We start from the raw sequence: 13,023 nt of genomic DNA, 5'->3' as shown, positions 1-13,023 counted from the left end.
CTCGTCCCAGCTTCTGCCAACCTAGCAGTTTGAAAGCACATAAAAAATGCAAGTAGAAAAATAGGGACCACTACAGTGGGAAGGTAACAGTGTTCCATGCGCCTTTGGCATCCAGTCATGCTGGCCACATGACCACACAGACGTCCTCGGACAAGCACTGGCTTTTCGGCTTTGAAACAGATGAGTTCTGGCCCCTAGAGTTGGAAACGACGAGCACGCATGTGTGGGGGAACCTTTACCTTTACCATATAAAAGGTCGCAAATTCTAGTTGAGTTTGAAGACCCAGGTAGCCAGTTGTCAGCCAGGTGAATGAGATAATGCTAGGCTCCCTGGACAATTGTCTGGCCCAACTATCAGGCATCTTCCAGTCCTTTTGCAGGTCAGAATTAATAAGTCTTTCCATCTCACTTCCTTCAAGAGCAATCTTTCTGCCAAAGTTACAAGTTCTGAGCTTCACTCAAGTAGGCAGCAATATATTGCAATCACTTAAACGCCCGGCTAAAAGGAGTTACATTTTCCAGCGGGTGAAAATGGGGTTTTCATCCAGCTGCCTCTTGGGCTTTCTGAACATTTTGTTGAGGCTATCAAGCTGTCAGGAACCTGTCAACCAAGATGGACAAATTGGCAAATGATGGCCGGCTCCCCTTTGTCTCATATTCTGATTGAATGTTGTGGTTTGCATACAAACAGGTTGTGAAGTGAAAACTTTCTGGTATGTTCAGTCCAGGATCTCCCCCTTTGTAGGCCAAGCAGCTTGGCCTTCTTAAATATTCATCTCCATCCTTCTTAAACAGTCCCCAGTGTGTAGAGAATCAGCTCTGCAAATTCATCGGTGATGTGGTTGTTGTTGTTGTTGTTTTTTAATATTGTGTAGAAGTTCCCCAAGTCTTAAAGTTGCCAAGTTTGGAGATCCCTGGCATAAATGGTACACAACACAATGCAATTTGCCCTGATATATAATTCGGGTCATTTGTGCAATGACATCATGAAGCCCAAGGCATCCTTTGCCACCCCATGCCATCCCACAAGTGCCCACACTTAGCTACAGCCGTGCCCCATTTTCTCCATGTTTGTGAATTTTGCAGTTTCTTTGAAGCTCAACATCGGTATATGACACTTCCCAAAGGCCCTTACCTCTTTCAGAGCTTAATTATAAGTTTTTGTAATTTTAATCACAGCAATCCAATTTACCATTTTGTTCCAAAGTGTGGCAGTGGAATGCCTGAGGGCTTGAGTGGAAGAAAAAAAAGAGGGGGGGGGGTTTAATATTGCCACCAGCTCTGAATTGCCCACCCCGGAGTTATTGTATCATATAATTGTACATGACTATTCTGCATACATTTAAGCTCTCTTGTCAACTGAGATGATCCTTAAGCTGTGTAATCTCCACCCCTCCTTTAATAGTTATGAGGATCTTGTTGCATTCTCTTTGCTTTCAAAATGGGTGTCCTGAGTCCACTGCCGATCCAAAGGAGCATGCAAGCAGAATTTCACTTTGAGGCTTTTTTGGGGGGAAAAAGAAGAAGAAAAAAAGAAAAGAAAAATCTTCAGTACTTCTAATGCTCTTTTTATTTTTACTTTTTTTCCCCCCAGGCACTTTGAGTTAATTAAAGTCTTCCATCAATTTATACTGAAGCTTCTTCTCTCCCCCCTCTCCCTTCCCAGAAAAAAAATCCCTTAATTTCCATCCGTTTAGCATAACTTTACCCCAAGGATGATCTTTGGAGGCTGTCGTTTTCTAAAAATATTGCACCAGTGAGCTGTAATTTGGTGCATCTGGATTTTATTTATTTATTTATTTATGCATGCACGCACACATGTATGCATGCGTGGCTTGTCAGACGTCTAGGTTCCACCAGCAGGCTGCAGATATACGAGCCATTGCAAACCCTCAGTCTGCTGCCCTAAGTTGCGTGGGAATGGTACTTCAGGAATGAGGCAGAAAGATCTGAGTCCACCTCAGACTTCTCCCTCTTCGTTTCTTAGTAAAGCAAACGACAGGGTCTCCCCACCCCCCCCCACCCCCGAATCTCTTCCTCTCTAAACTAAGATGGGGTGGTGGGATCCATGTTATCTGCAAGTGTCAGAAAGTAGTGATAGATGCGTTATAGGTGACAGGAAGGATGATCTTTCCGCTATGTATTCAAAATGGGCAGTGATCAGGGCTTTTTTTCTCATAGAACGCTCAGAACGGAGTTCCGGCACCTTTTTTGGATGGAACCTTGTAGGGTAGGCAAGGTGGGTTGTACGACATGTGTGAGTTCCGGCACCTTTTTCTTTTACAAAAAAAGCACTGGCAGTGATTAATATTTCCATGTATATGTATGTACGAGGTAGGTATATATGGGTATGGGTAGATATATACTTTCTTTTGAGATAATAAAGGTTATCTTATTTTACTTCACCTCCTCACCTAACCTCACCTCACCTCATCTCATCTTCTTATCTCTTCTCTTCTCTTCTCTTCTCTTCTCTTCTCTTCTCTTCTCTTCTCTTCTCTTCTCTTCTCTTCTCATCTCATCTGATACTCACCAAAGCCTGAACTTCAACTGTGTCTTCTACTGCCACAGTTCAATATTTCTACTATTGTTGACTTCAACTTCAAGCTTAGGGGGATCATAAATCAAATCTACGGTAGAGAGATGTTCCCTGAGAATGGGCTTCAACATGAATCCAAAAGCTTGGAAGACTAAATCTCTGGTCCCGGTGACCGACCCAGATTGGATCCTGCAAATCGTTCTACTCATACAGTGCCAACATCTGCTAGAAGTTCCTCAGAAGTTCTTTCTTTCAATTCCCCTCCCCCTTCCTCTCTCTCTCTCTCTCTCACACACACACACACTTTTGTTCTCAACATTTTCCCTCTCCAAGGGTTGATACATGTTGTGAGCAGAATCTGAGATATGCTGGTAAAATCCAGGTATTCTTAAAAAAAACACAACAACTAGGAAGAAAAATTGGGACGATCATGAGGGAAAAGCACAAAATCTTTAATGAATGCTTTTCTGTTCCAGGATGAGGCTTCAAAATCCCAAACGCTTATAAAACGTGGTCTTTGCTTTGATTTATTTGGAAAGCAGGCTAAACCTGAACAACTTGTCTGGGTTTACCAAAGGCACAGTTTAGAAATTAACCCTTCCCAGACTGTGTAATTGACTCTTCCCATGAAGGATGTGACCCTCTGAATTTTCTTTTAAAAATGTCTCTTTATTTTGCTTTAACGATTGTGTAATGAGTGGTTTTATCGTGGCTATGACACCTCATCAATATAGTGCTGTTGTTAATGGCTAAGAATATAGATGTTGCTAATTTGGTGAATATGTTTGATGTTAGGATCGGATGGCAAACATGCTTTTTTTCTGGGTTGTTTTTTTTTTTTTTTGCAACAAGGAGTATCAGTCAGAATAGAGCTGAAAGGGACTTCAGGGTCTTCTAGTCCAGCAGGAGACCCTATACCATTTCACACAAGTTGCTATCCAGTCTTTTCTTGAAAACCTCCAGTGATGGAGCACCCACAAATTCTGGAGGCAAGCCGTCCCCACTGGTTAATTGTCCTCACTATCAGGAAGTTTCTCCTTAATTCCAGGTTGCTTCTCTGCTTGATTAATTTCCATCCATTGTTTCTTCTCATGCCCTCTGGTGCTTTGGGGAATAATTTGACCTTCTCTTCTTGGTGGCAGCCCCTCAAATACTGGAAGACAGCTATCATTCTCTCCCCCCCCCCCCCCGCCCCTCAGTCCTTTTTATCTCTAGATTAGCCATTACCCAAATCCTGCAACCATTCTTCATATCTTTTAGTCTCCAGGCCTTTAATCATCTTAGTTGCTCTTTCCGGCACTCTTTGTGCAGAGAAGGTTGTTGGTGGCAGTTGGGTTTTGAGTTCTCTGCCTTGTTGCTGCTGCTACTTTTTTGTGCAGGCCTGTTTCCCTCTAGAGAAGTTGCGTTGCGCAGTTCATCTCGCCTGCATTTGGATCAGCTCAGCTTTCTTTCCTATTCAGCCAATGCCTCAATATTTTCGGAAGCAGTCAAAAGAGTACACAGGATGGTTTATTCTACCCTACCCATTTCCTGCTGTTTTTTTTTTCCTTTCTTTTCTTGTCAAGCCTATGGTTTATTAACCAGGTGCCACCTGGAGTTAACATGTTAATCACGTGTATGAGTTTTGAAATCTTTTCCTCTCAGCTCAAAACCTCCCCCAGCACAAATCATGCTTTCCAACTGACATAGCCAGAAGGGATGGAAGTATTTCTATTTAGAAGGGGAAAAAAATCTCCCTATCCCAGGAGATCTATTACTATTACCCTTAATTATGATGATGGTTATAAATCACTGCTAATAGATTCCTTTTTGAGTTGATGCAGATGCATGCATGCAACCGTAAGCTTGCATATTGAGTCCTAAAAAAAAAAATAAACCTTGCCCTCGAGAGCGTTCATGGACACATCTGTGCCATATTTTATTTTCTTCGTATTTGCACGTCGCCCCAATTCGCACTGATTCTAGGCAACGGTATGGAAGCTCAGAGTCACCGGGGAATCGAGAATCCTCTAAATTCGTTAAATAAATGAATACATTTTGCCATTTTTTTCCCCTATGGGACGTTTTCAACTTCTTATTTTAATCCACACCTCTCAAAGTTCCTGGATGTGTCCCATTCATATAATTTTGCTTATGGTTTCCAATTTTAGTACTGAATTCTGAATGTACCAGCCTATTCCTGTGTATTCAAGTTCCGCAAGAATGGGAAAAATACGTTATCATGAATTTATCTTACACAATCTTTCTTTCAGAATATGCCATTTTTTAAAAAAAAATTCTCCAGAAAAAATTTAGAACATTAGAACATCAGAATTAGAAGGGTGTTTGGGGGTCTTCTAGTCCAACCCCCTGCACAAGCAGGAAACCCTATACCAGGGGTAGGCAACCTCGGCTCTTTTATGACTCATGGACTTCAACTCCCAGAATTCCTGAGCCAGCCATGCTGGCTCAGGAATTCTGGGAGTTGAAGTCCATGAGTCATAAAAGAGCCGAGGTTGCCTACCCCTGCCCTATACCATTCCAGACAAATTGCTGTCCAATCTCTTCTTCAAAGCCTCCAGTTGATGGAGCACCAACAACTTCTGAAGGCAAGTCGTTCCACCGATTAATTGTCCTCACTGTCAGGAAGTTTCTCCTTAGTTCTGGGTTGCTTCTCTCCTTGATTGGTTTCCATCCGTTGCTTCTTGTCCTGCCCTCAGGCACTTTGGAGAATAGCTTGACTCCCTCTTGTTTGTGGTAGCCCCTGAGATATTGGAATGCTGCTATCAAGTCATCCCTGGTCCTTCTATTCTCTAGACTAGACATAGCCACTTGAGCCTGTGCAGCACCATATGTCTGTCTGAATGTAATTAATTAATCAACCCTACCTGAAGATTGGTTAAATACAGCTTTTCTTTTGTTGGTGAGTTTCAAAGGAGGTAACCTCCACACACAAACAAACCATCCAAAATGTTCTCAAGGCCAAAAATAAATAAATAAATCCATCGGTTTGTTTTACTTATTTCTTTTGGGCAGGTTGAAACAAAACCCTTTTGGCTATAAATCATCTTTCTTTGATCTGCCTTCCCCCCCCCCCAAAATTTTTTTTTTTACCCATCATTTCTGCTTCCCATCTTTTTCAGAGACGCAAGGGAAATGAATAGATTCATTTTTCCTCTCTCTTGACTGTACGATGGCCAGAGAATATTTATGATGCCATTCAAGCCCATCTGTACCCGTGCTCACATGAAGATCCCTTTGTCCTTTCTCACGGAAACCTTTTAATATGAAGTGATGTTCCGAGATCCAAAGATTTCTAAAACTTTTATTGAGGGAAGAACTTTTTTTTTGCAAGGACTGTATGCCAAGCCTAAGGAGACATACAAAGGAAAATGGGGTGGATGGACTGAATTATTGCTCTCCTGATATGATGTTTATTTTCTCAGCTATATTTAGTTCCTAGAAATGTTGCCTCAAAGGCTTGGTTTGCGGTCATTAGCCCAATAGAAACAGATTGCATGAAGCTATTGTGGAATTCTTGGTGCTCCCTGCGGTCGGTTGTTTGCTTGTAGATGTTATTCAACTAGATAAAATCATTGGTGTGACCTTTCCTACATTGTCTCAATGCATCTCCTGAGGGAATGATCACTTGTCCTGGTTCTTACTTGTTAAAGACTCAGAGAGGACTTGATTTATATGCAGGACTTCCATATTTGATTTCTGGGATCTCCTCTCAATTCTGGGAAAGATTTCTGTCTGAAGTCCAAAAGAGCCACTGTTGGTCATGTCAACCTTGTTCAGGGAATTATATGGGAAGAGTGGAGGACATCTTCCATGTTTCCTCCACCATCTTTTCTTCTCACCCTCCTCACAAGTAACAGTTCCTCAGGGAGGAAAAGGCCCAAATGGCAGCATGATGTCATTAGATCACCAGTTGCTACACGTCAGTCAACTGGAAGTCTCTTAGATGCCTTCAAAAGATAGTCAAGAAGCTGGATGTTGAGGACAGTTTTCAGCGCAAAATGATTCTACCTGTTCAGTGTTGCTATGATCGTTCAGCCTGGAAGTATCTGCCTGTTTTGTGTTGGAACTCTATTTGGATTTTGTGATGTATTTGATTTGTTGTTTTTCTTCATAATATAAGGTCACCTTAAAGGGCAACAGAACTTGCTTTATATAAATAAAACAATAGTTTAACAACATGGCTGCAGTTTTTCAAAAACGATGGAGACAAAGTGTTTTGGACCTTATGAGGCCACAACACCTTTCTGTTAATCATTTAAAATAGATCTCATTTTCCCCCCTCCAAACATGAGTATGGAAAAAATATGTTGCTGCTTTAAGAAAACCACACATTAATATGAACAGAACTCCTAAAGCAGTGGCACATACAGTGGTACCTTGGCACTCAACTACTCTGGAACGCATCAAATTACTCAACGCATTTTGACACGAAAATTTTGTCCCAGTACTCATCGTTTGTTTGGTACTCAACACACAAGCTAGAACTTGTCGGTGGCGACTGCTTTGTGACTCACCACATTATTCCTTATGAGGGAAATTTGTTTTTGGTTTTCATTGTGCCTTTCCAGAACCAATTAACAATGAGTACTGAAATATAAAGCAAATCCTGTTTCCCTTGAAAATCATCTGATATGATGAATAAAAGCAACTGTATTTTTTTTCAAGTTTGTACAGAAGCAATTGAGATGTCTTTATAAATACCAGAGATGTACTATGTTGTTACCAGCCATATCTGCGCAGGTCTGAAACATTCCTTTTGATAGATCATAGGTTGTCCCACATCCATAAGAGATAAAGATACCCAGGTTCACCCCTGTACATAAAAAGGAGATGCGGTACAAAATAATTGGAAAACTATCCCGCAAAGAGAAGCATTTTATTTGGTGCAAAAGTTCTGTTCTCCATTCAGACAAGTCTGGAACAATAAGCAAGAGAATAGCATTTGTCTGGGGGGGGGTGTCTCTTGTTTGAGCAGGGTCCCATCCATCGCTGTTATTCTATGATTCTAAAGGCCAAATGCTTTGACGTCAGAGACAAACCCCTTGGATTTAGATGAGGTTTTTTAGAACCAAGGTTTTGATTCTACAGTAGGTCTGTGGTATCTCATGATGAGCTAACCGACTAGAATCTTGTTTTATTCCTGTATTTTTACTTCTCTATATATATAATTACATTTTGCCCCCTGTGGATGGTCTTGGTGGCTTCAAACAGGAATGGAATTGATCGCTGAGTCGCCTTTTTGATTGCATCTCTGCAGTTTTGGGGGTGGGGGGGGTGAGTCAGCAGCACTGTCTCATCATTTCCGCCACGGGGCTTCCTTGAAGCCAGGGCCAGCACAGTGTCACAAGGCTCTCTATTAGCAGAAAGTGCCAAAGGTCTTATTAAGAGGCCAACAGGAGACTTGATCTGCTGGAGCAACCTGGAGTAATGTATGTGGAAGTCTCTTTGTTTGGCCTTGGGGAGGGGGGGGGATTTTTTTAAAAAAAATGGAAAGAAAGCAGAGGAAGATAAGTTTAAGGGACTAGTAGAGGGGGCATGCAATATATAATGAAGGGCAGCTTTTTAAAATAGCATCAGACAAGATTTATTTATGGGGCCCTACCATCATTCTGGCAATTATCATTACCGGCATATTTATAGCAGTTAAATATTCAGCACAGGGTTGAGCTTCTTTAGCTCTGTTAAGAGAGGAACACACAGAAAGCATTGCCTCCTGATCTGGTTTAGTCTTTGGATGCTTCCTTAGATCCTTGGATTCCAGTAATCAATCAATCAGAATAGAGCTGGAGAGGACCTCGGAGGTCTTCTAGTCCAACCCCCTGGTCAAGCAGGAGACCCTATCCCGTGTGTGTGTGTGTGTGTGTGTGTGTGTGTGTGTGTGTATGTATGTATATATATGTATGTATATAAATATGTATATGTATATGTATATGTGTGTGTGTGTGTGTGTGTGTGTGTGTAATGGGAACAAGAGAAATCAATGGATGACATTCATATTATTGTAACTTTCCCCACCACATTTTGAGTGTGGCCTCCGATTTACCATTTCAAATGCACAGAGTTAAGTGTATCCTCTTCAAGTCCAACATGATACTTCCAGCAGTGGTTTTTGGGAAAAAGAAAATGGCCCTTGAAAGTCCCAGACAAAGAGAGGCAGCTGTGAGAAGCTCTGAAGACCAACGGAGGCCACGGTGATGTTTGCCTTCCTACCTCACATTCAGCAGCTTTCTTCCTCAAACCCTGTAAGATTCCAAGAGTCAGGGGTGAGAAGACAATCAGCAGCGCAAGGGGGATGAGAAGAAATAATCTCGTTCAAGCCAAGAAATTTTATCACTCTTCTCACCTGTTTTGAGAGTGCTAAGCAAATCACCCTGTGTTGCTCTTGCGGCTTTTCCGCTCTCTGATGAAATAGCGGCAGTAAAGAAGTGTTTTCATTCCTAGGAACTCCTGGAGAAATGAGGTGGTGAAAACTTTGCTCTCACCTCAGGTGAGTTCATTTCGGGCAAAGGATGATTGGAAAGAAAGAAAGAGCCAAAGTTTATTATTTCCCCCCCCCACTATGCCAGTTAGCAGCAATGCCCAAGTTAGATTTAACCTAGGAATGTCTACATTTTGTTTAGTGACTGTTTGAAGTCACAGCGGCACTGGGAAAAGGGACTTCTGACCACTTTTCATGCTTACAGCAGTTGCAGCATCCCCACGGTCACGTGATCAAAATCCAGACGCGTGGTTCCTATTTATGACGGTCACAGCGTCCTGAGGTCCCGTGATCCCCCTTTTGCGACCTTCTGACAAGCAAAGTCAATGGGGGGAGCTAGATTCACTTCACAACCGTGGGACTAACTTAAGAACTATTTTCCAAAACAACTGAGGGCAGGACAAGACACAACGGACGGAAGCTTATCAGAAATCCCGAAGAGATTGGATAACCATTGGTTTGAAATGGTATAGGGCAGAGGTAGGCAACCTTGGCTCTTTTGTGACTCGTGGACTTCAACTCCCAGAATTCCTGAGCCAGCCACGCTGAGGGGAAAGGGAGAGGTTTCCAAGCTGAGTCATGCTGGCTCAGGAATTCTGGGAGTTGAAGTCCACGAGTCATCAAAGAGCCAAGGTTGCCTACCCCTGGTCTAGGGTCTCCTGCCTGAACAGAGGGTTGGGCTAGAAGACCTCCAAGGTCCCTTCCAACTCTGTTATTCTGTTAAATAACAGTGGTCTTCCAGGAGAGCCTGGTTGATTGTGGTCCTCTCTTTGAGATGACATCATTTGCTTTTAGCTCTTTCTTCAAGGCAAGATTGGGAAGCTGTTTTTCCAGCCTGGAACAGGATGTGTTTAGCTTCTCCTACACTGCACGTTGCACGCTCCACATTGCGCTTAATCATTAGCCTGAAGTTTCTCCGCATGAGGTTGATGCTCCATCATGTTTTGCATTACCCTCAAATTGATTTGGCAGCTCTTTGGGATTAGCATTTCTCTCTCCCCCCCCTCTTACATTCCCAAACATCTCTGTATCCTCCCCCTTAATCCCCACTGCTGATGCCTTCTAAGTAGCATCAAGGCCTCTCTGCAAAATCAGTGGCTCTAATTCTGACTGAAATAGCTCTTCTTCTTGCTGATTCAATCAGCCTTGTATGTAATAACCCACCCCTGTCAGATTATACTCTACAGAATGAGATCAAACGGTTTTGCATTTAGCCTGCCTGAAGAGACGATCTTTCTTGTAAGGCCAGGTGGCTTCTGCTGGTGAGATTTCTCCAAAAATTAACAGAAGGTTTCCCATCACGGTATTTCATTTCATTTATTTATTTATTTTTGCTTTGACATCCAGGCAGCAACCTTTGGAATTAGGGGCCAAGTTGTGGATGCTCCAACTCTGGAAGTTTTTAAGAAGAGACTGGACAGCCCCTTATTTGAAATAGCATAGCTTCTCCTGCTTGAGCGGTGGGCTGGGCTAGAAGACCTCCAAGGTCCCGTCCGACTTTGTTATTCTGTTATTTGCTAAAGCCCACTCTAATAACCCAAAGTTTCCTGCACTTTGGTTCCCCCTATGTTGACTTACTGTTTTGCGTGTCACGGTTCCAACAGATCCGGAGAGTAGGAAATCTTTAATTTATGTTTGTATTTTTACCCCACTTTTATTAGTTTTATAAATAACTCAAGGCGGTGAACCTACCTAACACACTCCTTACTCCTCCTCCTCCTATGAAAATCTTCCCTTGTTAAACCAGGCTTGGGGATCACCAAATTCAATTTCCTTTCCTGTTCTTCCACAGTTAGATGTCGTGTGTCTTGTATACGCTACAGGACATGTAGAAGAGAAAAAACAGCAGCAACCTTTCCGTTAGATAAGATCCGTGGATGCGAGTCAGAAGCAAAATCCCTGAAATGGTACTAGGTTCTTGTTTTTCCTGCAGCTATGAACTGTTCTGAAGTAATGCTTTTTTTCTTCTTCTCCCCCCCCCCACTTTTGCAGAAGCCTGCAAAATGTCTCCGGCTAACAAAATCAAAGCAACACAATTTATTCTCATTTTCTCCTCCTCTTGCGCTTCAACTCGTTGGCCCTAATATCCAGGCCTGAAGATTTATTGAATGTTGGAAAGTTCCCCTTATGAATTAGCCCCCCAAAAGGCATACATTTACATACATCTCTTCTTTGTAGCACGGGCCCCAAAGTTAACTCCATATCCCACTCACCCCTTTTTCCGTCACCAAGAAGGCTTAATTAAGGGGTGGACAAATTCTTAAATACAGAGTGGAATATGCTGTGTTTTAGGAGAGACCGTTCTGTTAATTTGCATGCCTTAATTACATGTAATTAATGTAATATGCATCTCGTTTTCAGGATCCTGGTGAATGCCAAGCCACACAGCTGGTTATCTTTCAAAATTTATTCTTAAAGCGATGAATCTTAAAGCACAGCTTCTTTGTAATTTCACCAGGGGATTGACCCCGACGTATTTGAACTCTTGCCAAATTATAGACAGGTAAAAAGACAGTGGACTAAATGAGATTTTGTGCTTGTGAGAGAAGGGCATGTTCCTCGTATCCCACCACATCATAAAAACACTCCTATATTTCCAAAGCATTCCGATGTTTTGTTTCCATGCACAGATAACCTGCGCCCTTTGCATTCATGTTTTATCAGCTGATACACTTTGACTTCATCCATCCTCAATTTTACCCTCCTGGTCAATGGATTCATTCTTCCCAAACCGATAACACACACCCTTTAGTCCTCTCGTTTACAACTGGTCCCCGACTCAGCGACCTTTCAAAGTTACATGTTATGGAGACAGAGAGGGGGAACGTCTTCATTTTTTTCTTCTTCCTTTTCTCTCCTTCATTTCTTTTATTATTATTATTATTATTGTTGTTGTTGTTGTTGTTGTTGTTATTATTATTATTATTATTATTATTATTATTATTATTATTATTATTATTATTATTATTATCATGCATAAGTAGTCCTCTACTTACCACCGCAGCTGAGCCCAAAATTTCTGTTGCTAAAGGAGAGGGTGGTTAAGTGAACTTTGCTCCATTTCATGACCTCTCCTGCCAGTGTTGTTAAGTGAGTCACTGCAGTTGTTAAACTAGTCTATTCTGATATTTTCCCCCCTTCTTTCCTTCCTCCCTCCCTCCCTCCCTCCCTCCCTCCCTCCCTCTCTCGCTTCTCCATTACTGGAAGTTTTTAAGAAGAGGCTGGACAGTCCCTTGTCTGAGATGGTCTAGGGTCTCCTGCTTGAGCGGGGGGCTGGACTAGAAGACCTCCAAGGTCCCTTCCAGCTCTATTCTAATCCTCGAGCCTCTAGTGAACGTTGCAAGAAAACTATGTACCAGGCATATCATCCCATAATATTCTTAGTATGATCTTGTTAATGACCACTTGAATATTCAGGGGTGTAATTTTTACATTATACAGAGAGTCCTCGACTACACATCAGCCTGTTTAGCGATGGTTCAAAGTTACAACGGCATCAAAGAAAGTAACGGTCGTTTTTCACCCTTACCACCGTCGCAGCATCCCCCCCCCCGGTCACGTGATGAAAATTCCGCCGCTGGGCCACTGACTCAGACTTAGGACGGTCGAAGTGTCCCGGAGGGTCGCGTGATCCCCTTTTGCGGCCTTCTGAGCAGTATAAAGCCAAAGGGGAAGCCGGATTTGCTTAACAGCCATGTCGCTAACTTTTAACAACTGCGCTTCGCAACGCTGGCAGGAAAAAAAAATCAAGCAACGGAGCAAAATTCACACGGCCACCGTCTCCTTTAGCGACGGAAATTTTGGGCTCAATTATGGTCGTAAGTTGAGGACTACGAATCTCCAAATGATTAAAGTTCAACTTTTGGGACAGCCTTTGCCTTCAGGTTGGCCTAAACGGGCCCTTATCCGCTTTCCCGTGGAAAAAGGTACCGTGTTACTTCAAAGAACCAGCTGTGCTCATTAAAGAAGCTCCTGGTTCCTGAGAATATCACCCAGAGGCATT

The sequence above is a fragment of the Vipera ursinii genome, assembly GCF_947247035.1.
Source record: "Vipera ursinii genome assembly, chromosome: 8".
Lineage (NCBI taxonomy): Eukaryota > Metazoa > Chordata > Lepidosauria > Squamata > Viperidae > Vipera > Vipera ursinii.
The sequence above is the reverse complement of the archived record's forward strand: the minus strand, read 5'-3'. Positions refer to the sequence as shown.